This window comes from Nansenia antarctica (assembly GCF_963989245.1).
Source record: "Nansenia antarctica genome assembly, chromosome: 8".
Classification (NCBI taxonomy): domain Eukaryota; kingdom Metazoa; phylum Chordata; class Actinopteri; order Argentiniformes; family Microstomatidae; genus Nansenia; species Nansenia antarctica.
The window spans coordinates 51,553,578-51,578,076 of record NC_137678.1 but is presented as its reverse complement, the minus strand read 5'-3'; positions in this window follow the sequence as shown (position 1 = coordinate 51,578,076).

Below are 24,499 nucleotides of genomic sequence, written 5' to 3'. Positions count from 1 at the left end.
TTTAGGTGAATTTACCCTTGAACGTGTCACCTTAACCATCAACGCAACAATTGCCCCCCCTGAGAGATTTGGCAGGAGCCGCCACTGGTGTTCAGTGAGGTGTCACAGCACACCTGTTCTAAAGGCACTGTTGGAGGTGCGTCAGGCAGCAATGCCCAGCAGGAGTACCATCACCTGTATCATGATTTGTTTATAACATCATTCTAATTGAATATTGGGTTGCTGTGGGCAATGCAGTCAGATACTGTCTTTACTTACTCTCTCACCTGTAAGAAAATTGTATGTCCAACTACAAAAAACAGACATTTCCAATGAGTGAGGGTTTGTTCCAATGCTTCAATCCACTGTCCATGTACTGTAAATATACCATTATGGTATTACCATAAAGCCCAATTCTAGCAGAATAAGAAAGATTGTATATCTACTTTAAGTAAAATAATAAAGTGCATCCAGTTAGCTCTTTAGCTGGCATGTGTGCAGCAGACTAGCTCATCTAATCACCTCTGAGCACGCTAGCTAGCTTGCTAGTTCTTTGACACTATTATTCACATCATGAAACTATAATCAGACACTTTCTAGTCACAATAATAACGACTAATTTGAACCAACTTTCTCTGTCAGAACACAGTAATTATATTTGCTAACGTTTCAACTTGCTTACTTTCTTCTGCAGAGCTTTCACCCTGCAAAAACTCTCTCGGTCAAAACAAAACAAAACAAAACCAAAACCATTCTCCAGCGCGGCACGAAGCTGTGTGTGGAGGTCTGGCCCGCCCACCCCAAGGCAACTGTAGGGGAAATACTGAGAGCATTCTGAACGACTGGTTATGCGATAACAAACACAGAGCTGCCAAGTCTCACGCAATCGCCGTGAGACTCACGCATTTCAACCAGTTCTCACGCTCTCACGCCACATCTCTATTTCTCACGGTGAGAAATAACAATTGTTTTATGGGACTTTTATTTTTGAAATTCCTTGAAAGAAAGCTACCGGACATGAGTTTCGTGGCATCTTTCTGCACGCGCGTTAACTTGAGTCTGCAATCGAAGCGGCAGGCGAGCGCTGATGGAAGAACCTGTGTTCACGCGAGCTGCAAGAACGTAGCAAGCAGTGTTGCCAGTGTTACACCCACCATATAGGTCCCTAGCATAAGAATGACAGTTGAGAATGTACTTTAAATAGAAAATAGTTTTATTACATTAGTTCACAATCCAGGCCCACATTGACCTCTCTCCAAAGAACCTCAGTTATTGTTACCAGGGCAGGTGTTATATTCACTGCACACCATAGGCTACACACTGTAGAAAAGGGTTGTTCACTGCACACCATAGGCTACACACTGTAGAAAAGGGTTGTTCACTGCAATCATCTATAAATATAGCACACTCAAACCTGCCCTGATGGTCGAACTGGGATTAACCCGGTGAAGTGGCAATGGTGGGGGAAAAGCGGATTTAAATAACAAATAAACAAACAAACAAACAAACAAACAAAAAGAAAAACTAGTCCGCCCCGCTACCGGCACACTTGCCCAGGTGGACTAGATAAGAACATAAACTTTAACCAAACAAAACGTCTCACGGCAAGAGCAGCTGGCCGCACTGATGCTCTGGAGGAAACACAAATGAACAATCTTAAAACACTATTACCGACATATTAAAATACATAATGATTCAATTTACATGACGAATACATTAAAATACCTGGTACGTCGATGGCAGCGTCCTACCAGCGACTACCAGCCACCTTCAACCCAGCAGGGAAGTAGGTGACCTGTAATACATCACACCATCAATACATACAATCAAAGAAATAATATAAAACGCACAGAAAATAGCCATAGGCTGCGGCCTACCTCTTGATCTCTGCCTGTCAGCATGGAGTAAGGTGTGCAACTACCTTACCTCCGACCTGATCACACGGCTGCGCTCTGGCGTTCCCCCTAAGGTGAGCCCTAAGTGCTTTCCTTTGGGCACCTCCCCTTTTCCTATTGGCGCCACCCGCCACACCAGATTGGGCTACTTTTGGTCACACTGGACGGGTGGATTCGGCAGCTTTTAGACCGGTTGGGCTGGACATTGTCAATTCCGTCTGGCAACCGTGGTAGCAAAATATGTGCATACATTACAACATCGTATCTGGTAGCCTACTGGACTGGGTTGCACCAATATGGCCTAAGTCATTACTAAATGCAGGCATTTAGTAGTTACTAAACCCCTAGTTGTTACTAGTTAGTTTCAAACTAGTTGTTTACTAATTTCGGTTGCACCACGCCAATCTTTTGCCAATCTTAGCTACTCAGTTTTGGTAACTGTTTTTTGTTTCTCTACTGTAACATAACCAGGTACATTAATAATAATAATAATAATTAATAATTACAATTTACAATACAAATACAACAATTGGGGGTCCCTCCAAAAAAATATGGGCGCGCGGTGCGCGCACAAAATCACCCATCAAGCCCTCATTCGGACCCAGGAAAAACCCTGGTATGTACTGTATAACATGATAGCCATCTATGAGCAATGCACTGTATATAAGATGATGACCACGGGTCTTCCTGCTGCTGACCAAGGGGCTGAGTCCTGTTGATGGGGCCCATTTTTCTTTTAGAGTCTGTAGGCTACTGTATTTGTTTATTAAGATTTCATAAATATGATATATTGTCTGAATTTTTTTCTTGTTTTATAAAATGTTATTATTTATTATTTATTATTTTCATTTCTTGTGCTGGTTTATTATGAACGACATGTAAAATTGCAGGAAACTAGCACAAATAATTGGGTGGGAGAGAGGGGCCGCCGCTGCCAAAACGTGCACAGTTTTTGTTACATATAGGCATATGTTAGTAGCCTGTGTTACAGGGACACCTAGGGGTGACCTGATAATGTTGCATGTAAGACCCGGATGTTGTATGTGGGCGTGCGTGGGAGGAACCGCAGTTTAATAAAAGTCATACTGAAACATGGAGTCAGAAGCGGGATCTAAGTAAAAATAAAAATAAAATAAAGACGCTTAAAGAAATGAAACACCATGGCAAGCAACAGCATCCCCGCGCCCGATGGTATGCGCATGACTGGTGATCTGGCGAAAAACTGGGAAGTTTTCCGTGCAGAGTTTGAGGACTTTTTGCTCGCTACCGGACTGAGCGAGAAGTCGAAGCTGATCAATTCAGCCACGCTGAGACGGCTGATGGGAAGTGAGTGCCGTCATGCGTACACACATAGCCTCACGTTGACGGAGGATGAACAGAAGGACCCAAAATCGATTATGGACGCTTTGGGGGTTTACTTCAAACCGGCGAGAAACGTCATTTATGAGAGGTACATGTTTGGAAGCTGCAAACAAGAGGCTGATGAGCCAATAGACAGTTTCCTGACAAAGCTTAAGGAGAGAGCATCGTCATGCGAATACCGTGCGCTGAAGGACGAGCTGGTTCGTGACAGGCTCGTGCTGGGTGTTGCGAGTGAGGTTGCGAGCAACAGTGTCAGCTGGATACAGGCTCCACCTGCAATGTCATGGGCCGCAAGATTAAAGAGAAGCTGTCACCCAGAGCGGCGCTAGGCCCGAGCGCAGCCAAGTTAAAGTTATACTCTGGGGAAATCATGCCATCACTGGGGAAATTCCACACTGAATGTGTCATCCGGGGAGAAAAGCACAACCTCACATTTGAAATAGTCGACACAGAGCAAAAGCCTCTTCTCGGGGGGGGCACATGCGAACGTCTGGGCCTCGTATCCTTCACCGTTCCAGATGAACTCCACACAGTTGATGCAAGCCAATCTGTGCCACTCACCAAAGATCAGCTGCTGAGAGACTATCATGACGTCTTCAATGACCCAATCGAGTCAGTCCCGGGCGAGATACACTTCGAGCTGGATCCTGATGTGACGCCGGTGCAGTGCGCGCCGAGGAATGTTCCAGTGGCTCTGAAGGCGAGAGTCAAGGAGGAACTTGACAGACATGTCAAGGTCGGCAACATTGCGCCGGTGACTGAGCCGACAGCATGGATAAATAACATGGTGACTGTCGCAAAGCCAGAGAAAATAAGAATCTGTATCGATCCAAAGCCTCTCAACCGAGCGCTGCTGAGGTCTCACTACCATATGCCTACGCTGGAAGATGTGTTGTACAAGTTGCCCAAGGCTCGCCTCTTCACGTTGGCAGACGCTCGTATTGCCTTTTTACAATGCAAGCTTGACGACGCGAGCAGCCGTCTGACGACCTTCTGGACACCGTGGGGTCGGATGAGATGGCTCAAGCTCCCTTTCGGAGTCTCAGTAGCGCCTGAGATCTACCAGCGCAAGCAACACGAGCTGCTATCGGGCCTGGCCGGCATCGAACCGATCGCGGATGACATCCTGGTGGTCGGGTGTGGCGATACGGATGCCGAGGCCGAACTGGACCATGACAGAAACTTGAGTGCTCCCATGGAACGATGCAGAGCAGTGGGACTCAGGATGAGTGAACGCAAGCTACAGTTCAAGCTCAAAGCCGTACACTTCCACGGCCACATTCTGTCCTCGGAGGGACTGAAAATCGACCCAGAGAAGACACGGGCCGTGCTGGAAATGCCGACACCCACCGACGTGAAAGCAGTGCAGCGCTTTATTGGGTTCGTGACGTACCTTGCAAAGTTTCTGCCAAAGCTCTCGGAGGTCTGTGAGCCGCTCCGCAGGCTCTTGGATAAGGACGTCATGTGGCACTGGTTGCCCAAACACGAAGATGCAGTGTGCGGAGTGAAGCGTATGGTCACCTGCACGCCCGTCCTCAAGTACTATGATATCACAAAGCCTGTCACGGTCCAGAGCGACGCCAGCATGACCGGGCTGGGGGGCTGTTTGTTACAAGGGGGACAGCCGGTGGCTTTTGCATCAAGGGCACTAACGCCGACAGAGCAAAACTACGCTCAGATTGAGAAGGAGTGTTTGAGCATAGTCTTTGCCTGCCAGAGATTCCACCAGTACCTGTATGGCAGGGAGGCTATCACTGCAGAAACAGATCACAAGCCGCTTATCACAATATTCAAGAAGCCCCTCCTGAGCGCACCGAAACGTCTCCAAGGCATGTTGCTGCAGCTGCAAAGCTACAATCTGGATGTTGTGTACAAGCCGGGCCCCGAGATGTATGTCAGCGACACTCTGAGCAGGGCCACGCCCCCGTGCCGTGGGTCTGACACCCCGTACGTGCAGCATGCTGTGTGCGCCGTGAACAGCACCCAGGCCGGATATTCACAGCTGGACCAGGCGCAGCACCTGGACGTTACGGCTTTCAGATTCCACCAGATTGTGCAGCACACAGAGACGGATGATGTGCTTCAGGAGCTGGCATCTGTGATCCTCAGTGGCTGGCCAGACTTTAAAGAGGACACTCCGCTGGCAGTGCGGGAATACTGGCCCTTCAGAGACGAGCTGAATGTTCAAGACGGAGCGTTGTACAGGGGACAGTGCGTCGTCATACCAAAAGCCATGAGATCTGAGCTGCTCAAACGCATACACGCTAGCCACATTGGTGGCATGACATACCGGTGCGCCCGTGGCAGGCAGTAAGTATGGACGTCTACTCATATGCGGGCAAGGACTTTCTCGTCATTGTGGACCAGTATTCGGATTTCTGGGAAATCGACCAGCTGCCAGATCTGTCTGCTGACACGCTCATCACGCGCTGCAAAGCTCAGTTTGCACGTTATGGGCAGTCAGAGAGGGTGGTCTCGGACAACGGCCCACAGTTTGCATGCGAACGGTTCAGGAAGTTTGCAGCGAGCTGGGGGTTTGCCCATGTCACATCCTCACCCCGACATCCTCGATCCAACGGCAAGGCTGAGTCGGCCGTTAAGATTGTCAAGTCACTCTGCAAGCGGGCGAAATTGGATGGCACGGATGCGTGGATGGCCATCCTTCACTGGCGCAACACACCCACAGAGGGGTTGGACAGCAGCCCGGCCCAGCGCTTAATGGCACGCAGGCTCAAAACTTCACTGCCCGTCGCAGACAGCCTGCTTCTACCACGTGTGGTGGACGGAGTGGCAGAGAAGCTGGAAACGGCGGGTCGCCAAGTCATTCTATGACACGTCTGCCAGAGACCTTCCAGAGCTGGATGTTGGAGATCACATTAGGATGAGGCCTCTGCCAGGTGATCGCACAGGGCGGTGGCGACGAGGCCAGTGCCTTCAGAGAGTCGCTCCCCGCTCGTTCGTGGTGGATGTGGACGGCACACTGTACAGACGCAACCGAGTGGATCTGCGTGTTGCAGAGCGCTCAGCTCAAGCGCAACAGACAGACATTCTACGGCCTGAGCGGAGCAGTCCTGACCAGACCCAGGTCGCTGGGGAGACTGCCTCAGCCGAGACACGGATTGTCTCAAGTCGGGGGGAGACAGGCGGCGAGGTACATCCTCGTACACCAAGGGCACCGGCGACGCCGGGGGGTCCTGCCACGGCAGGCCAGGGTGTCTACTCACGGAGTGGTCGCCTGTCACGGCCGCCACAACGACTGGACTTATGACTTTGAAAAAAAAAAGAAAAAAAAAGGAAGGGGTGAGTAAAAGGGACAGCTCTTCTCGGACTGTTTTGACTTTGCCTCAGACGGCTGTACTGGACTGTTGTTCTTTGTTCAGAAAAAAAAGAAAAGAAAAAAAAAAGGGAAATAATGCAATGTTGTAATGCTATTGTTAATGTTTGGGATTGTTATTGTCAATGGAATTGCAGACGGAGATGCAAGCATGTCATTTGCAAACAGCTAAAGGAAAGGAGATGTTACATATAGGCATATGTGTGGTGGCCTGGGAAAACCCGTCGGATGACGCTGGCGTTCGTTTGTGACAAAGAGCAAAAATAGATGGAAATGCCCTATTTCGGCGATTTTGATATTATGTGGTATTCTAGCACTTTGAACTCCATACTACATTATGGTGAATAAACATTTTAAGAAAACAAAAGAGAAAGTACTTATTTTTATGTTTTTGTGGTGGGTAGTTTGCTAGCGAAACCAGACCCGTCACCAGGGCCCAGTCTTAGGGTGGGCCAATGAACTGCATGGGGGGGGCACAATTATTATTAACTATTTTATATAATCCGATATGCTATGGTATTCGTCATGCAACACTGACATGCATAGTAGGTTGCAGAGGCTAAATTGGACACGTAGCCTACCGATGAAGACTAGGCCTAAAATTATCAGAATGCAGCAAATAACATAACAATAAACACAGGCGAAGCTGGTTTATTACAAGGCCTTGTCGACCCGAGTAGGCCTAAGCTAAAATTATTTGAATGCAAGTTACTTTATAGCGTGGAGAGGCCAAGTTGTGCATTACAATGCGCACAGGTCAATAATTGGCACCAACCCGGCACACTTACAAGAACAAGAATTAAATAAATGCCAGGGATAGCCTACGTAACTAAAATTAGGAGACTGGCACGCAATCAGTGCACTTCCAAAAGGGATACAGTATGACCGACCGATCGTGTGATCATCACATTAAAACCACCCATCTACAGCAAATAGGATCAGCCAGATCCTCATCATTGAACACGTTATACACAAAGCACATTAAATATAGCATAACCGTGCAAACAGCTCATCTCTCCAGTTGAAAAAGCTGTCGAGAATACAACTAGCAAAACATCACCACGGCGTGTGCTCACACGGACACACACACACACACACACACCCGGCTCAGAAAAGAAGGAGGCGGCGTTTTTCAGTGCTGAATCTCCTCATCAGTAAGTCCTTCCACTCATCCTTGAACTTGTGGGTGAGGTCCTTTTCGAAGGCAAGCTGAATCAGTTGAGCCTTGCGCTTGTGCAACATGCTGCGCCGATGCTCAGAGAAAACATTTTTAAGTGTTGAAAAATAGTTTTCACAAGTCGCGGTAGACGCTCCCAAAGTTAGGGCGAGTGTATAAGCTTGGATGACAGTTGGCATGGCCTGGAGTGCTGAGTGGAATGTATACTGAGAATATTGGCTATTGTCCATTGTCCATCTTTGGGGGGAAACGAGGTGTCCTCCATCTTCTTTACCAGGAACCCACCACGAGCCACAGCATATTCAGATTCAACCACTTCAGTTCGAGCTAATCTTAGGAGAGGAGTGACCTTCGATGGATCCATGAAATCCTCGGCCTCTGGGTTTAAAGCAGCCAGCGCACCAATGAGCTTGCAGCTGCGCTCTCCAAAACGCGCATCCATCTCTCCTTGCACAGCATCAATAACACTGTAAAACACTCTCAGGAACTCTGTCTTTTCGCCAGTGTCCCTCTGTGACTGTCCAACCGTTCCTTCAACTACAAATGCACCAAAGCTCTTGTTAATTGTGCGTCTTCTCTTAGTTGGACAGCTGGGACCAGCCTCGTCAGTGGCTGAGGCTGGAGGAGAGCAGAGGTCCCAGAGCGCAGTAAACTCATCCTCTGTGCGCAGTGATTTTATGCATTCAGATGCACTGTTCACAAGAGTAACCGCAGTGAACAGGTCCATGTTCTCGCTTTGTAGCAGTCTGTTTGGTGGCTCGAAAAGTAACAAAACTTTCATCGGGGGGCTAGCAAGGCTAGTAGTAGCCCTAGCCCTAACAGTTGGGCTAGTAGGACTTACCTCACTAGTGGTAGCCGTCGGGGTGCTAGTGTCAGGCTGCCCACAGTCGCTAATGCTGGTGCTACGTATGTCCATCGGGGTTGGGTGCAGCTGCACCTTTCGAGGATTTACCGGTAATCCACTTTCTTATATCCATCTTTATTCAAAAAGCTTTATCCATCAAAAAGCGCAGATTTCACTCAACTGCTCAGTGCTCGCCTCACACAACTGAAATGGCGGGAGCAGCAGCGTGCGTAACGTGCAACTTTCAACTTTCAACTTTCAAATGATTGGTTGTCACTAGAATCCCGTCCAACAAAATGAAAAACACACTATTGTTTCTCAATTTTAATGTATTCATTTAACATCAAATATGATTTTTTTTTTTTTTTTTTTTTTTTTTTTATATCTGGCTGCCAGTTGGGGGGGCACCAGCACGTCTGTGGGGGGGCCTGGCCCCCTGAGGCCCGCCCATAGTGACGGGCCTGAGCGAAACAACGTCACGTTGAACGTGTCTCATTCTCAGTTAAGCAACGCAAGCACACATGAGCGAAAGGAGAGACGATACTTCCACCTGTGTTATTGCCAGTTTACTGATGCTCACAATAAGCATAAAGTAATACAATCTTAACTAGAAGACACACAAATGGATCTGTCCCTCGCATACCGACGAGGAGAGCAGACTAACACCGCATCACAAGCAGACAAACGAGACCGGACGATCTGCATAGGCTCCTCCCCCGACCCGGAGGAGAAAGGAGTCGGGGGCAGCATGGGGGCAGCATTTCTCACCTTTCACTTTTTTTGACATGATACATTAAAATGCTCATAACTTTTTAAAATAAAGGGCTATCTCAGTCATTCAGTTATGAATAGCTGAGAACTTCTAATTTATGGAAATATAAGAAAATGTCAAAATGCCACCATGTGAAGGGTTTTCTAATAATGTTGCATGTAAGACCCGGATGCAGTTTAATAAAAGTCATACTGAAACAGTTTTGGGTCGCTCCACCGCCAAAAAATCTCACTCCAAACTTTTGGTGAAACTTGGCAGCCCTGCAGATTCACCCAAGATGGCCGCCAGCCTAACAACACAACCAGACTCACCTAAGATGGCCGCCAGCCTTACAGCACAACCAGACTCACCTAAGATGGCCGCCAGCCTTACAACACAACCAGACTCACCTAAGATGGCCGCCAGCCTTACAACACACCCAGACTCACATAAGATGGCCGCCAGCCTTACAAACACTCTCCAAGTATATCCAGCTGCGGACATCACGCCTGTCACCCGGAAGCTTGATGGACCATTGGTTGGAGTGGTTGGAGCGCGTCATCATACCGCGCCTGCATATTTCCATATTGCGCCTGCATATTTGCATAGACTACGTCATCGCCTTACGACGGTATGTTTTTTTCAAATCATTTATGCAAGAAATGTTTATACTAAGGATAGTTGATTGTTGAAGTGACTGGATGAAAAGGTAATGTTGTGGCTTATATGCCTTGTTGTGATTTTAATAGATAGCTGGAACTCAGCCATATGTTTTACGTACCATTTTCTAGCATTGACTAATTTTAGATGCACTTGAATTCTACAGGGAAAGGAGGTTTTCATTGCTGACTTTCATGTAACCGCAACGTGGGTCCAGCCCCACAACTGTGATCCCATGAGCCATTTCCCAGTAAGTCAAATGATTGAGCCGGTATTTGAATAAGATAAACAGCTATGTAGACTAGGGCTGCACGATTTGGGGAAAAACAAATCGAATTGCGATTATTTGGACAGATATTGCGATTGCGATTTAATTTGCGATTATTTTTTTTAAAGCGACCCAAAGGAAGTTTTTGTAAAGTGTGGCCATATCTCCGGCTAGGAAGGTCGTATCAACGTGCAGTTTGTTTGTACGTCTTCAGGGGACTTAGAGGCTCCCTCCTCTAGCACCCCCACAGCCCGAGCTACGAGTGAAAGAACTAAACTTACATTGGGTTGCTTTAAAAGTTGGGTTGCTTTAAAGTTGGGTTGCTTTAAAATCAAGCTTCAGATTAAAACATGTGATGGAGCATTACTAACCTGACTCAGGTGGTTTGTTTCACACAACCATCTAGGAAAGCTTAATTGGAAGCTGTTTGGAAAAGGGCAGGTACTTTAAAAAAATACTTGTGTTACAGGGACACCTAGGGGTGACCTGATAATGTTGCATGTAAGACCCGGATGTTGTATGTGGGTGTGCACGGGAGGAACCGCAGTTTAATAAAAGTCATACTGAAACAGTTTTGGGTCGCTCCACCGCCAAAAAATCTCACTCCAAACTTTTGGTGAAACTTGGCAGCCCTGCAGATTCACCCAAGATGGCCGCCAGCCTAACAACACAACCAGACTCACCTAAGATGGCCGCCAGCCTTACAACACAACCAGACTCACTTAAGATGGCCGCCAGCCTCACAACACAACCAGACTTAACTAAGATGACCGCCAACCGTACAACACAACCAGACTCACCTAAGATGGCCGCCAGCCTTACAACACAACCAGACATACCTAAGATGGCCGCCAGCCTTACAACACAACCAGACTCGCCTAAGATGGCCGCCAGCCTAACAACACAACCAGACTCACCTAAGATGGCCGCCAGCCTTACAAACACTCTCCAAGTATATCCAAGTATATCCAGCTGCAGGCATCAAATCCATCACCCGGAAATGTGATGTACCATTTGGTTGGAGCGTGTCATCGTAAGCGCGTCGGTAAGTAACCGCGGTATGATGACGTATGGTCCATCACGTTTCCGGGTGATGGATTTGATGTCTGCAGCTGGATATACTTGACATTTTATAGGACATTTAACGAACAATAATTTGAACACGCAATTGAGAAGAAGAAGAAGAAGAAGAAGAAGAATTACAAATACAATGGCAAATGCAGCTCAGGTGAGAATTTCGAAATATTATTAATGAACATGTTATAGTTTTCAGATGTGTATTTATTATTTAGGTTGTTGCATGTGTTACGCGGCTGTTTCGCACGTAGTTTTGTTCATCTGGCTTGGCTAATTGGGTAATCCTATGTGGTTTAGCGTTATCAGAGATATTAGAGAGATATTAGATTAGATTCAACTTTATTGTCATTGCTGAGAACAAGTACCAACAACAAAATGCAGTTATGCATATAACCAGAAGTGCAAATAGTGACAAAACAAAGATAATGATGTACAGCTGGCAGGGCTAAAAAACGCCGCGTTGTCTTCAACCACTTAATGTAATTTAAAAGTTCACAATAGATACATTCTCAGATGTGTACCGATTACTTATCCCCCTATTTTTATTGCTTGTTTTCTTGTTTTTGAGAGCTGACTTTTTGCAGGCGCCGAGCTGTGGTCCCGAGCAGAGGGATGACTGGCCACCAACGGAGCTGTCCGTGTCTGACCACTGGGGGTTGGACACAACACTGAACACTACACTACACTGGACACTGGACACAACACTGAACACTACACTGGACACTGGACACAACACTGAACACTACACTACACTGGACACTGGACACAACACTACACTACACTGGACACAACACTCAACACTACACTACACTGGACACAACACTGAACACTACACTACACTGGACACAACACTGAACACCACTGAACACTGGACACAACACTGAACACTACACTGGACACAACACTGAACACTACACTGGACACTGGACACAGCACTGAACACTACACTACACTGGACACAACACTGAACACTACACTGGACACTGGACACAACACTGAACACTACACTACACTGGACACTGGACACAACACTGAACACTACACTACACTGGACACAACACTGAACACTACTGGACACTGGACACAACACTCAACACTACACTGGACACTGGACACAACACTGAACACTACACTACACTGGACACTGGACACAACACTGAACACTACACTACACTGGACACAACACTGAACACTACACTACACTGGACACTGGACACAACACTGAACACTACACTACACTGGACACTGAACATCTGTCATTACGTGAAGCACATTGAGTCGCATCTTGTAAGAAATGCGCTATACAAATAAAACTTGAATTGATTTGATCCCTTGTACACTTTTTTGGGCATTTGTGTTGCAACACACCTGTACATTGTGCACTCTACCCTAGGCCCTTATTTTACTCTAGACAGAAGGGTCGTAACACTTGTTATTAATTCCATTTGGTATACCTCAAACTTTCTTGCATTTCTGGTGTTTGCATTTTACATATTCTAAATATATGCTATCTACATGTCGCACTGGATGGGGTTAGTGCTGTTGACTCATCAGAAAGTAAAGACTAATTCACAGAGTGTATGAAGATTCCAGTAAGGGTTTTGTGAAGGAGCCCTAGTGCTGTTGACTCATCAGAAATATAATGTTTTATTTAGCTCATCAGTGGGCACTCAGCACCATGGACACCTCCAGCCCAGCACCTTGCACCACGGTTCCTGCCCTGCTCCATGGATTACAACGATGATCGCCTGACCCTTGCCTGACTCCACCAAGTCCTTTGCCTGACCCCTCAAACCTGTTTGACCTAATAAAGTCCCACACCTGGGGTCATTGACATTCTTTTATTTATATACAGTTAGGTCTGGAAGTATTTGGACAGTGACACAATTTCCATAATTTGGGCTCTGTATGCCACCACAAAGGATTTGAAATGAAACAATCAAGATGTAATTGAAGTGCAGACTTTCAGCTTTAATTCAAGGGGTTGTACAAAAATATTGTATGAAACATTTAGGAATTGCAACCATTTGTATACACAGTCCCCTATTTTCAGGAGCTCAAAAGTAATTGGACAAATTAACAATCATACAGTAAGTAAAATGTTCATTTTTAATACTTTGTCGAGAATCCTTTGCAGGCAATGACTGCCTGAAGTCTGGAACACATGGACATCACCAAATGCTGGGTTTCCTCCTTTGTGATGCTTTGTCAGGCCTTTACTGCAGCAGTCTGTCTTACATGTAACGATGAATTGAGAATCAAGGACCCCAATTGAAATAAGCCAGTGGCTTTCTTGGGTTTTTATCCTGTTAGTTGTCCTTGTATGTAATATGTACTGTCATGTACCTACTTCTGCAAATCTTCTAATAAAGTTTTCAATCAATCAATCAAGTCTTCAGTTGTTGTTTGTTCGTGGGTCTTTCTGCCTTTAGTTTTGTCTTCAGCAAGTGAAATGCATGCTTGATTGGGTTGAGATCAGGTGATTGACTCTGGCCATTGCAGAATATTCCACTTCTTTGCCTTAAAAAAGTCCTGGGTTGCTTACACACTATATTTTGGGTCATTGTCCATCTGTATTGTGAAGCACCATCCAATCAACTTTGCTGAATTTGTCTGAATCTGAGCAGACAGAATATCCCTAAACACTTCAGAATTCATCTGTCTGCTTCTGTCTTCACATCATCAATAAACACTAGTGACCCAGTGCCATTGGAAGCCATGCATGTCCATGTCATCACACTCACCAGTGCATTCTTTTTTTCTCAGAATGTACCAAACAGTTAATTTGGCCAGTATTAATGTTCCCACTATCTCTCTGATGGATTTTTGTTTTGTTTTTACAGCCTAAGGATGGCCTGTTTCAGTTGCATTGAGAGCTCTGTTGACTGCATGTTGTGCGTATACAGCAACAGCCTCCAAATGCAAATGCCACACTTGGAATCAACTTAGACCTTTTACCTGCTTAATTGATAAAGAAATAATGAAGGAATAAATAGCCCACACTGGCCCATGAAACAGCTTTTGAGTCAATTGTTGATATATGGAGATCTTTCTTGGTCAGGTGGCCGGAAATGATATATTGATGACTCAGAGAGAAGGTTGAATCGTAATCATTGTATTAGGCAGATCTGGGTTGCATTCCCATGTACAGATGTTTCCAAGGCAGCATGCTCTGTTAAGTCCAAGCTTCAAGCATGGCCACGACATAGGAGATGTCGAGCTTGGCTGCGGCTGGTGCCGAGCCTGGCTGTGGCATAAAGAGATGCCAAGCAAAGTACTGATGTTTGTTACAGCTTATATACAGTTCTCAGAGAGGAAATAGCTTTTACCTCGTAACTTACAATACTGACATTAGTTCCCATACATGGCTATTCTGTGTTCATGCTGTTCTGCTCTGCAGCTGACCACTGGGTAGGCTCCTATGTCCTTAGAGTTAAACTGGTCTCACTGTTACTTGATATGGTATATGCCTGCTCCTAAGAATGTTGTTTACTACTGAGAGTGGGCACACTTAAAGTATGTTTAAGGTTAAACAATGAGTATTGCAATATTTGATAGGCACACAACATTTGCATATAGTCACACAAAAACGCATCATAACAGCTCACTCTTTTTTTTCTCCCATGATGTATTAATTTGACTGGTAAATTATTTCTATTGAAAAACATGTGGAGTTCTTAACAAAGTCAATGAATGACCACATCAGAAATACATTAGGCATCGGTTCCATCATACAAAGTACATTATATGTCAATATAACAATGTCTGGAAGTAGATCTTCAATCAAAGGAACGGCCTTGTGTTTCTGGTAACAAGGAGTGCTATTTGATTCTTTGATGGTCATCAGTTTTGCACGTGTTCTTGCCTCTGTTCACAGCGTTAATAGGTTTTATTAACTTAAGAAAATTTTAGCATTATCATTACACTACACCCCTCCTTTTCTTGACTTCAGTCTATAAAATCTTAGGCTCTCCATCAATGGATTGTGGAATTAACCTGCTCAGAAACAGTTGGAAACAAAAATACAGATGTTAAGCATGAGTTTGTTAATTTAGTTATCTGGACTGTTGTTCCCGTCCCTTAGAATTCCTAGAAGAAAGTTTGTAAGTTCATGCCATGAGTAGTGTGTGCATGGTATTGCAAACTTGCAAGTGTTTGTTCTCTCTTAAGAGTATACCAATTTTGTATGTTGAATTCAGCTGTTTACTGCTGATGACACTGTTAGTTGCGTGCGTCAGTACAATTGAACAATTACGATTACATAAAAGTATGTGTAAGTCTCTCTTGTCATCATCATGTCTCTGTCTTAAATCATAAGAATTAACATTTCCATTGTTTGTCACATTGAAATGTCATTAGTTTGTCTCATTTCTCTTGTTTCATCCGGCAATAGCTTCCTTCAGCATCTGCAACATTCTCTCCCCACTTCTGCAATGGTTAATTAGACCAGATCTTAACAGCATCTCGGTCTCTGAGTCCTTCGCTCAATGTCTCTTGATTTCCTTGATTCTGTCAGGAAATAGAATCGACAGGCATTGTCAGAATACATTCCAGGTCTTTCTTGCTGAATTGTGTTTTCTCCATCAGAAATGTCCTCCTTTGATGTTTCATAGTCTCAGGGCCGGTTTCACAGACAAGGCTTAAGCCTAATCCTAGACTAAAAAACATCTTCAATGGAGATTTTACATTGAAAGTGTGATTTAGTCCAGGACTAGGCTTAAGCCTTGTTTGTGAAACCGGCCCTTAGAGTCTTAATGTGTATTTCTCTGTTCACTAAATCAATCAAAATGTTATATGTCTGCTGAATTAACACAGATTTGCATGATAATTTCAATATGAGACAAATTTGTCTAATTGTTGTATATTGTAGTTCTATGTGTGTGTGTGTGTGTGTGTGTGTGTGTGTGTGTGTGTTTGGTTACAGGAGCAGTCTCCGTTCTATTAATAGCCTAGGGTCAGAGTTTTAACACTCTCGCCCTGTTGTGATGCTTGGTTCAGAAATATGGTTGCTATCCATTTCATTCTTAATGATAACATTCTGCGTGCCATAGGGTTAGGGTTAGGGTTAGGGTGTCTTGCATGTTGTCCTCGCCCCACGCATTTTCATTGGTTGATGCCCCACGCATTTTCATTGGTTGATACCGCGCGTGACGTGGTAAAAGCGACAAAGTTGAAAAGTCCACCACAGAAGAGAAGAGCACAATGGCTGTCACCTTACCTGAGAATCAGAATCAGAGAGCCTTGCTGGCCAGAGAATTGTTCGCCATAGCTGACCTGGCCGACACTGCTCCTCTTGATTATGTACTTTTCCGCGTGGAGGCTTTTGTTGATCGTTTGGCGGAGTTTGCTGCATCGACCGATGAAGAAGTTAACCCTGACATCTTCCGCATGTTGAATGAAGTCGTCCATGACATGAATGTTGCTCAGCTGCATTCAGCTAACACCACGACAGTGGGTAGGCCCTCGTATGTACTGCCCGTGGAGACACTTGAGGGTTATTTATCATCGGGGTTGTCTGTACACGACATTGCCAGGCTTTTTGGAGTCAGTGACCGTACAATTCACCGACGAATGGCAGACATTGGCCTAAGGTAAGTCTTGTTTACCGGTATGATATTCCGATTTACGAGTAGCTCACGTTTAGCCCCGTAGTGACTTCTGATGAACCACTGTTGCTCCATCTAATCTCATCTAATCTCATCTGAAGGCGTACGGGGCTAGCTTATGCTATAAACTATCATACTATGGATAAATAGCCTACAGTTGGCCTTGCTATGTAAATCAATAACGTAGGCTACCTATTTACCTATGCCAAAAAGTCCTGAGTCTGACCATAAAAACTCTTCTTTAGGGTTTCTGGCATGTATGCCAACATGGGGGATGCTGAGTTGGATGAAGTAGTCCAGGAAATCCTCGAGTATCACCCAAATTCCGGCTATAAAATAATGGTTGCTCACCTTGATGCTCGAGGCATACGGATACAAAGTAAGTTAATTACCACTAACGTCTAGCCTAATGTTGATGGATTACTCACCATTTAACCGTAGCCAGGTAAGAATTTTCTACCTGTATTAGTATATGATTGAAAGATCAATGAAAGTATCCTAGGTCTATTCAAATAGGGAGATTCTCCTGTATTTGGTCATAAATCCACCTGACTTGTCCTATATTGACTACTTGGCCTATAGGCTACTTCCCCATCAACCATGCTAATACACTAGGCTACAGTATAATGACAATAAAGCTTTGAACTTTGTATAAGCAATCGTTATTTGCTTTGGGTTCTTATTTTGTTTTTATCCTGCTTCTATAAAGGACAGCGTGTCCAAGAAACCATGCGCCGTGTCAGTCCAGAGGGAATTGCGAGCCGCACTCTCCAGCTGCGTACGGTAAGGCGCAGAAGGTATACTGTTCCGGCCCCCAATAGTTTATGGCACATCGATGGCAACCATAAACTTATACGGTAAGGCTATGGTTTTGAAAGATACACTGCATATGATACAGTAGCCTACCAAAATTATGCAATGCTGTTTTCCATGTGTGTAAGGGGATGGTATAATTGTTCTTTTTGTATACACAATTTGCAATTTCTTACATTACAGGTGGCGAATCGTAATTCACGGTGGCATTGATGGCTTTAGCCGTCTGGTGACATTCCTGAATCCTGCCACCAACAACCGTGCCTCCACAGTATTGACAAGCTTCCTTGAAGCAGTTCATATCTATGGAGTGCCGTCCCGTGTCAGGTCTGACAAGGGAGGGGAGAGTGTCAAGGTTGCGCACTTCATGGTGTCCGCCAGAGGCCCAGGCCGGAATTCGCACCTCACAGGCCGAAGCACACACAACCAGAGGTATATCATGCTTCTCCAAATCAACGTCCAAAATATACATGTCCCAAACATTTCTCAAAAACTCTTTTTTTAAGTATGTTTTTTGTTTTGTGTAATATGTGTGTTTCCCCCCTCCCACCTTTTCCATACCCTATCTAGAATGGAGAGATTGTGGAGGGATGTGTTTGGGGGAGCGTTGGACCTCTTCTACACCATGTTCAACAATATGGAGAGGGAGGGTTTGCTGGATCCTGATGATGAGGTCCACATGTATGCCCTCCATTGGACCTTCATGCCACACATCCGAAGGCATGCATTTGTTATTTCTTATTCTGGCACGGGTACTTCAACACTGGTTATGCTCTTGGATGCTGGTTTAACATAAGCTACTTACGATTTCTGATGACTGGCAGTTCTCCTGACCTTCAATGCCCAATGCACTGATTGTAAGTCGCATTGTATAAAAGCGTCTACTAAATGACTAATGTAATGTAAATGTAATGAAGGCATCTACACTCCTTCCGGGATGGCTGGAACCACCATCGCTTGCGTACAGAGGGCAATCGGACACCACTGCAGCTGTGGACTTTCAACCCCCGGGAAGGAGAGGAGGACCCAACCCAGGTTTGTACTCAGAGGAAGCACAATTCCAACCTCATGTAATTGCACAATACACTTTCAGTCCCAACATTGGAAAATGTACAATTTATATTTATTGTTCTTAATATCAAATAATCATCTCAGTAATCCAATCAGATTTCATTTGCAACTATAACATTAGGTAGACCTGGAGTATGGTATTGATTGGGAAGGTCCACACGGGCACCACCGAGAAGGAGTCCACATCCCAGACATCCAGCTTCCACGACCACTGACTGATGCAGAGATTCAGAGTTTGCCTGATCCCCAAGGTCCTTTGGTCAATGCGTTGCATGTATTTAATGACACAAAAGAGACACTAACTAGCATAATCTAAGGAAGAATATGTACAGTAGTGTGAGTCTTTATCATTGAAATTGAGTTGTGTGTGTATTGAAATATAGCTGAAAACTGCAGATCTGTTTTGTGTGTATCATTTTATTACAGTTTTTTACGGTCGCTAAGTCACAGTGTGCAATACTGAAGTCACAGAGTCACAACTCTTCATCCAGTCAGCAAAGCAGAAGCCCATGTGAACAAAACTGTGACTCTTACTCTGTGATTTGTGCATTGCTTTCATACAAAATGCATTCAATGACCACGTTCTCCAAAATCCATAACACTTCTCTCATTCAAACTCCCCCACCTGCAAAACACTATGTATTTGCAACACATGTTTTCATTGTTAACATACTGTGTTCAAAACGGTGAAGAACACGTTCAAAACAAAATGATTTGGTGTATTTTTGCAGTAATCATATTCCTATCATATATGACAGAAAGCTCACAATAAACAGTTTTTTTGCACAGTGTTTGAGTGACTGTTATTTTGCACTCTATTGATACTCTTCAGTTCCAGCACCTCAGCAAAGTCTGATAAGGGATGAGCGGTGGTATTTTCACTATTTGCAGTAATCATATTGACATGTCTAGAAAATATTAGCAGAATATATACAATGAAATGAAATAGACTAGATGCATTGCCAGGGAAGACATTAGATGTGACCAGATGCAGACCAGAGGGTGGACCAAAACCCTCAGGAGTGAGAAATGTTTTGTGATTGCTATTGTATTGTAGCCCTGGAATTTCTGTTTTTATTTTTTGTTTGAACTTTGCATCTTCCACTTTATTTTCCACTTTTCATTTTACACAAGTAAATGTAGTGTACTTTGAAGTAAATGTACCGTAACTTACTTTCTGCAAAGATACTGAAAAAAAAATACACTTAAGGATAGAAGCAAATTGCGGCATTTCTGATTCATTCTTGTTGCCTAATACTTTACAGTTTTACAGTCAACTATTCTGTCTATGATTACTATAAATCAAACCATTCTTATAATGAAATATTCATTCTTGTGAAAATCATTCAGACTATGTAATGCTCCCTGTTGTTAGTATTTTGTAAGTCAGAATGTTATGAATGACTGTGTATGCTTTCTGAGTGAACATTGTTGCCAGTGTGTGGTTGAACGAGCTTCTTTTGAGACATGAAAGAAGGGATTGGCCAACATCCAAAGTGATATTTTAATCACGCTCTTATTCTGAAAGAATTATAGAAAAAAACGGGTGAGCTGTAGCAATTTATACAATAAACAACAATGAATACATTAACAAGTTCAAGTTCAAGTTCAAATTCAGGTTTCTTTATTGAATATTCTTTTTGCATTTTGTGAAACTGAAATACAAAGAAAATGTATTCACATGAACATCAATGAAATACAACATAAAAATATAAAACACTATTTTGGACAGTCTCTGGCGGTGGTGGGTGAGGCTGAAACGTTCATGCTGTGTTCAGGAGACCAGTGCAGAATGGGATGGGGGATGGTGTTTTGGGGATCTGGAGTTGGGTATTGTTTCCGGTTTGGCATTACTTCTTCTTGTTACAAAATCTTACAACATTTCTTATTCTAATTTAAACTTAAACTAATTCCTCAATGTACAAAGTTACTATTTAATTCCCATATTCCCAATAATATTATATATAATATAAATATATACAAAGTTGTATACTACAACTGAAAGCTGCCGCCACTACCGCTACCATGGCAACCGGAGACAAGCTACCGTAGTTCACATAAGGCTGGAAACGCTACAAGCACACACCTGACACCATCTCCAGGAACAACAACAAAAAACACAGAGGGAGATCAGGCACCTGTGAGGGAAGGAAAAGGTGATCATGTCAGATATATGGTATAGAGCTACATGACTGGGGTCTTAATCGCTCTGTATAAATGATAGATGGATGTAATGATAGTGGTATCTCCAGATGTACGTCTGTGTGTGTATATGTGTGTGCCTGCATGTCATGAAAGTATACTTTATTATTTCTTTTATTCAATGTTATTTACCTTTAATACTGGCCAAAGCCATAGGAAGCGGTCGAAATGCTGGCCATCAGGTCGCAGTGGAAGTTCTCATATGTCCGTGGATGTTTTGACAATTTCAGCTTCATGAAGCAAGTGGATGACTGTGGTAGAACACAGTCAACCACTTCCACTTGCAGGTATTCTGGAGGGACATCCCACCCAGTCCAAAAAGCCAGAAGTCTTTTCAGACCTTCAGACGAACCTAGGTAGTGGATAGGATATCAAATCAGAAACAATCCATTTCAACAAGGGCCAACAACGAATGTCTCCGCCCTAGGAGACCTATCCTAGAGCAATAGGTGGCAGATTTTGGCAGAATAAAGTAATTAATTGCAAGTGCCCTAGAGAGTGCTGTGGTCTAATGTGCTTGGTGCTTGTTCTGTATACACATCCATGTAAGGCAGGCCTATTCAATTAGCGGCCCACGGGCCGCATGCGGCCCAGACGCGACCCCCGATTGGCCCAGCCATAAAAGTAGAGAAAAACGTATTTCGCGAGTGTTCATACTGTAGCGAACGGAGACTTGGTAGTGTAACTCGCCCCATGCGGGAATCGAACCCCGATCTCCCGCATAAACGACGACCGCGCTAACCATTAGACCAAGATAGTTAACTCCCTTGGTGGAGCTGTTAACGGGCCTCATACAGGATCGTTACCATACAATAGTAGCCTACAGAACGTGAATATAACACCAGGGCTCTCAAATGTCACGCATTGGGCGTGGCAAGGTGTGACGTGTGAGCGTGTGAACAGTCAACCCAATCAGGGCATTGTTTAATATAACGTTGCTAGACACACTTTAACAAACAATGCCCTGATTGGGTTGACTGTTGCTAGAGCGTTATATTCACGTTCTGTAGGCAGGCTAGCTAGAAGTCCGATATCAACTCCAAAAATGTCTTCGACTTTCTCCACCCTGAAACGCAAAATTGACGATGAAAACCGTCGGTTTAACCCTGCCTGGACTGAAAAATACGTGTTTATTTTACCACAAAGTCCAAATGCCAAACCGATGTGTTTAATATGCAATGAGTGCGTTGCGGTACTTAAAGATTACAATATTCGGAGGCACCACATGGAGAAACACCCGACTTTCCGGGCCAACTTTCCAGAGGGATCTCAGGAGAGGGCTGCAAAAGTGCAGAGTTTGATTGCATCCTACAATCGGAGCTGTACAACGATGGTACGGACATGCACAGCCCAAGAGAGAGGTACAGCAGCATCCCTTCGTGTTTCCTGGATCTTAGCAAAGAAGAAAAGGCCATTCACTGATTCTGAAACCATGAAAGACTGTATGCTGGCCGTCATAGATGAAGTGATAATTGACAGCAAAATTAAAACGAGTGTGTCATCTGCTATTAAAAACGTTCCCCTGTCAGACACTTCAAACATTCGCAGGGTTGAAATTCTTGCTACAGATGTGTTTGAAACACTGTTAAAAGAACTGAAGAAAGCTGATGTTATGTCTATAGCAGTAGACGAGTCCACAGACAGAACCGATATCGCACAATTGTGCATATATGTCCGTTTTTTTGACGGCAAATGCTTCCGAGAGGAATTGCTCGGTTTACTGCCGTTAGAAGGACACACAACTGGCGAGATAGTCTTTAAGAACATTTCAGAATTTTTCAAAGACAATGGTCTAGATATGAAGCGTGTGGGAATGCTTGTGACGGATGGGGCTCCATCCATGACAGGGAGAGTAAATGGTTTGACAGCACGCTGGTCCGCTGTTGCACCTCAGATAACATCCTTACACTGCATTGTGCATCAGACGGTGTTGTGCGCAAAACTCAGCGGGGAGCTTAAAACAACAATGGACAACGTGATGGCTACAATTAATTTTATTCGCTCCACTTCGAGCCTCCAACATCGCTTATTCCGCAAGCTGCTGTCAGAAATGTCTGCTGAGCACCACGACCTGCTTTTGCACAACGACGTCAGGTGGCTGTCCAAAGGCAAGGCACTGGAGCGTTTCTGTGATCTCAGAGAGGAGATTACAACTTTCCTCCGCAGCAGCAAGCAAACGAAGGCAGAAACACACTTGAATCGCATACTGGACGACAACTTCATGGCTGATGTCTGCTTTCTGAGCGACATGTTCAAACACCTGAATGACCTAAATGTGGGGCTACAAGGCAGAGACAAAACTGTGATTGATCTTGTGGAACAGACGCGCGCGTTTCAAATCAAACTGGACCTTTTCGCGGCCGACTTGTGCACCGGCAGAATGCTGCATTTTCCAACGCTCCGCAAATGCGTCTCATCCCCGGCACAAATCACAGATGTGATGACTGATTTCATTGCGAGGTTGAAAGAGAACTTTGCTGGTCGACTGGATGGGCTTGCTCTGCCCGCAGAGGTGATGGGCTTTGCCAGAGACCCGTTCACTGCTGCAATAGAAGGGGACTTATCCACCAGAGGAAAGGGAGTGGTGCCTTCCATCGACGAGGGGAAATTCGTACTTGAACTTGTTGACATGCAGTCATCCTTAACCATGGCACAGGAGCTTCGCACTAATGGACCTGCGAAGTTTTGGAGTGATGTCAACGTGCACCAGTTCCCTAACATTAAGAAAGTAGCAATCCATGTGCTCAGTATGTTTGGATCAACATACACCTGTGAAGCAAGCTTTTCACACATGAACACAATAAAAAGCAGCTCTCGTTGTTCTCTGACTAACAGTACTCTTCACCAATGCCTTCGGATTGCATTGACATCTTATGAGCCAAATGTCACTGCTCTTGTTCAGAATAAAAAATGTCACTTCTCACACTAAGAAAGTCAGCGGGGTAAGATTAGATTAGATTAGATTCAATGTTATTGTTTAACTGTAACTGTAACTTGTTTAATTGTGCACTCAAGGCATTGATGGTTATTTTCATTCAGTTAAAAGCACTTTGTGATGTGCCTGGGTCAGCTATGACCAAAATGTTTATTTTACAAAAGGACTTTTTTATTTATTTGTATATGTACACTTTTTTATGCACTTTGAGATGTGCATGGGTCAGTTGAGACCAAAATGTTGTTGTTTTACCTAAAAAATTAAAAAAGTATTGATATTAGGTTCTGTTCAATTACAGCTCTTTTATTGTGTTCAGCTATGACCAAAATGTTTATTTTACAAAAGGACTTTTTTTTTATTGGTATACTACTGTACACTTTTTTATGCACTTTGAGATGTGCATGGGTCAGTTGAGACCAAAATGTTGTTGTTTTACCTAGAAAGTGAAAAAAGTATTGCTATTAGGTTCTGTTCAATTACAGCTCTTTTATTGTGTTCAGTCAAGTCTTTTTGACGTGCCTGTGT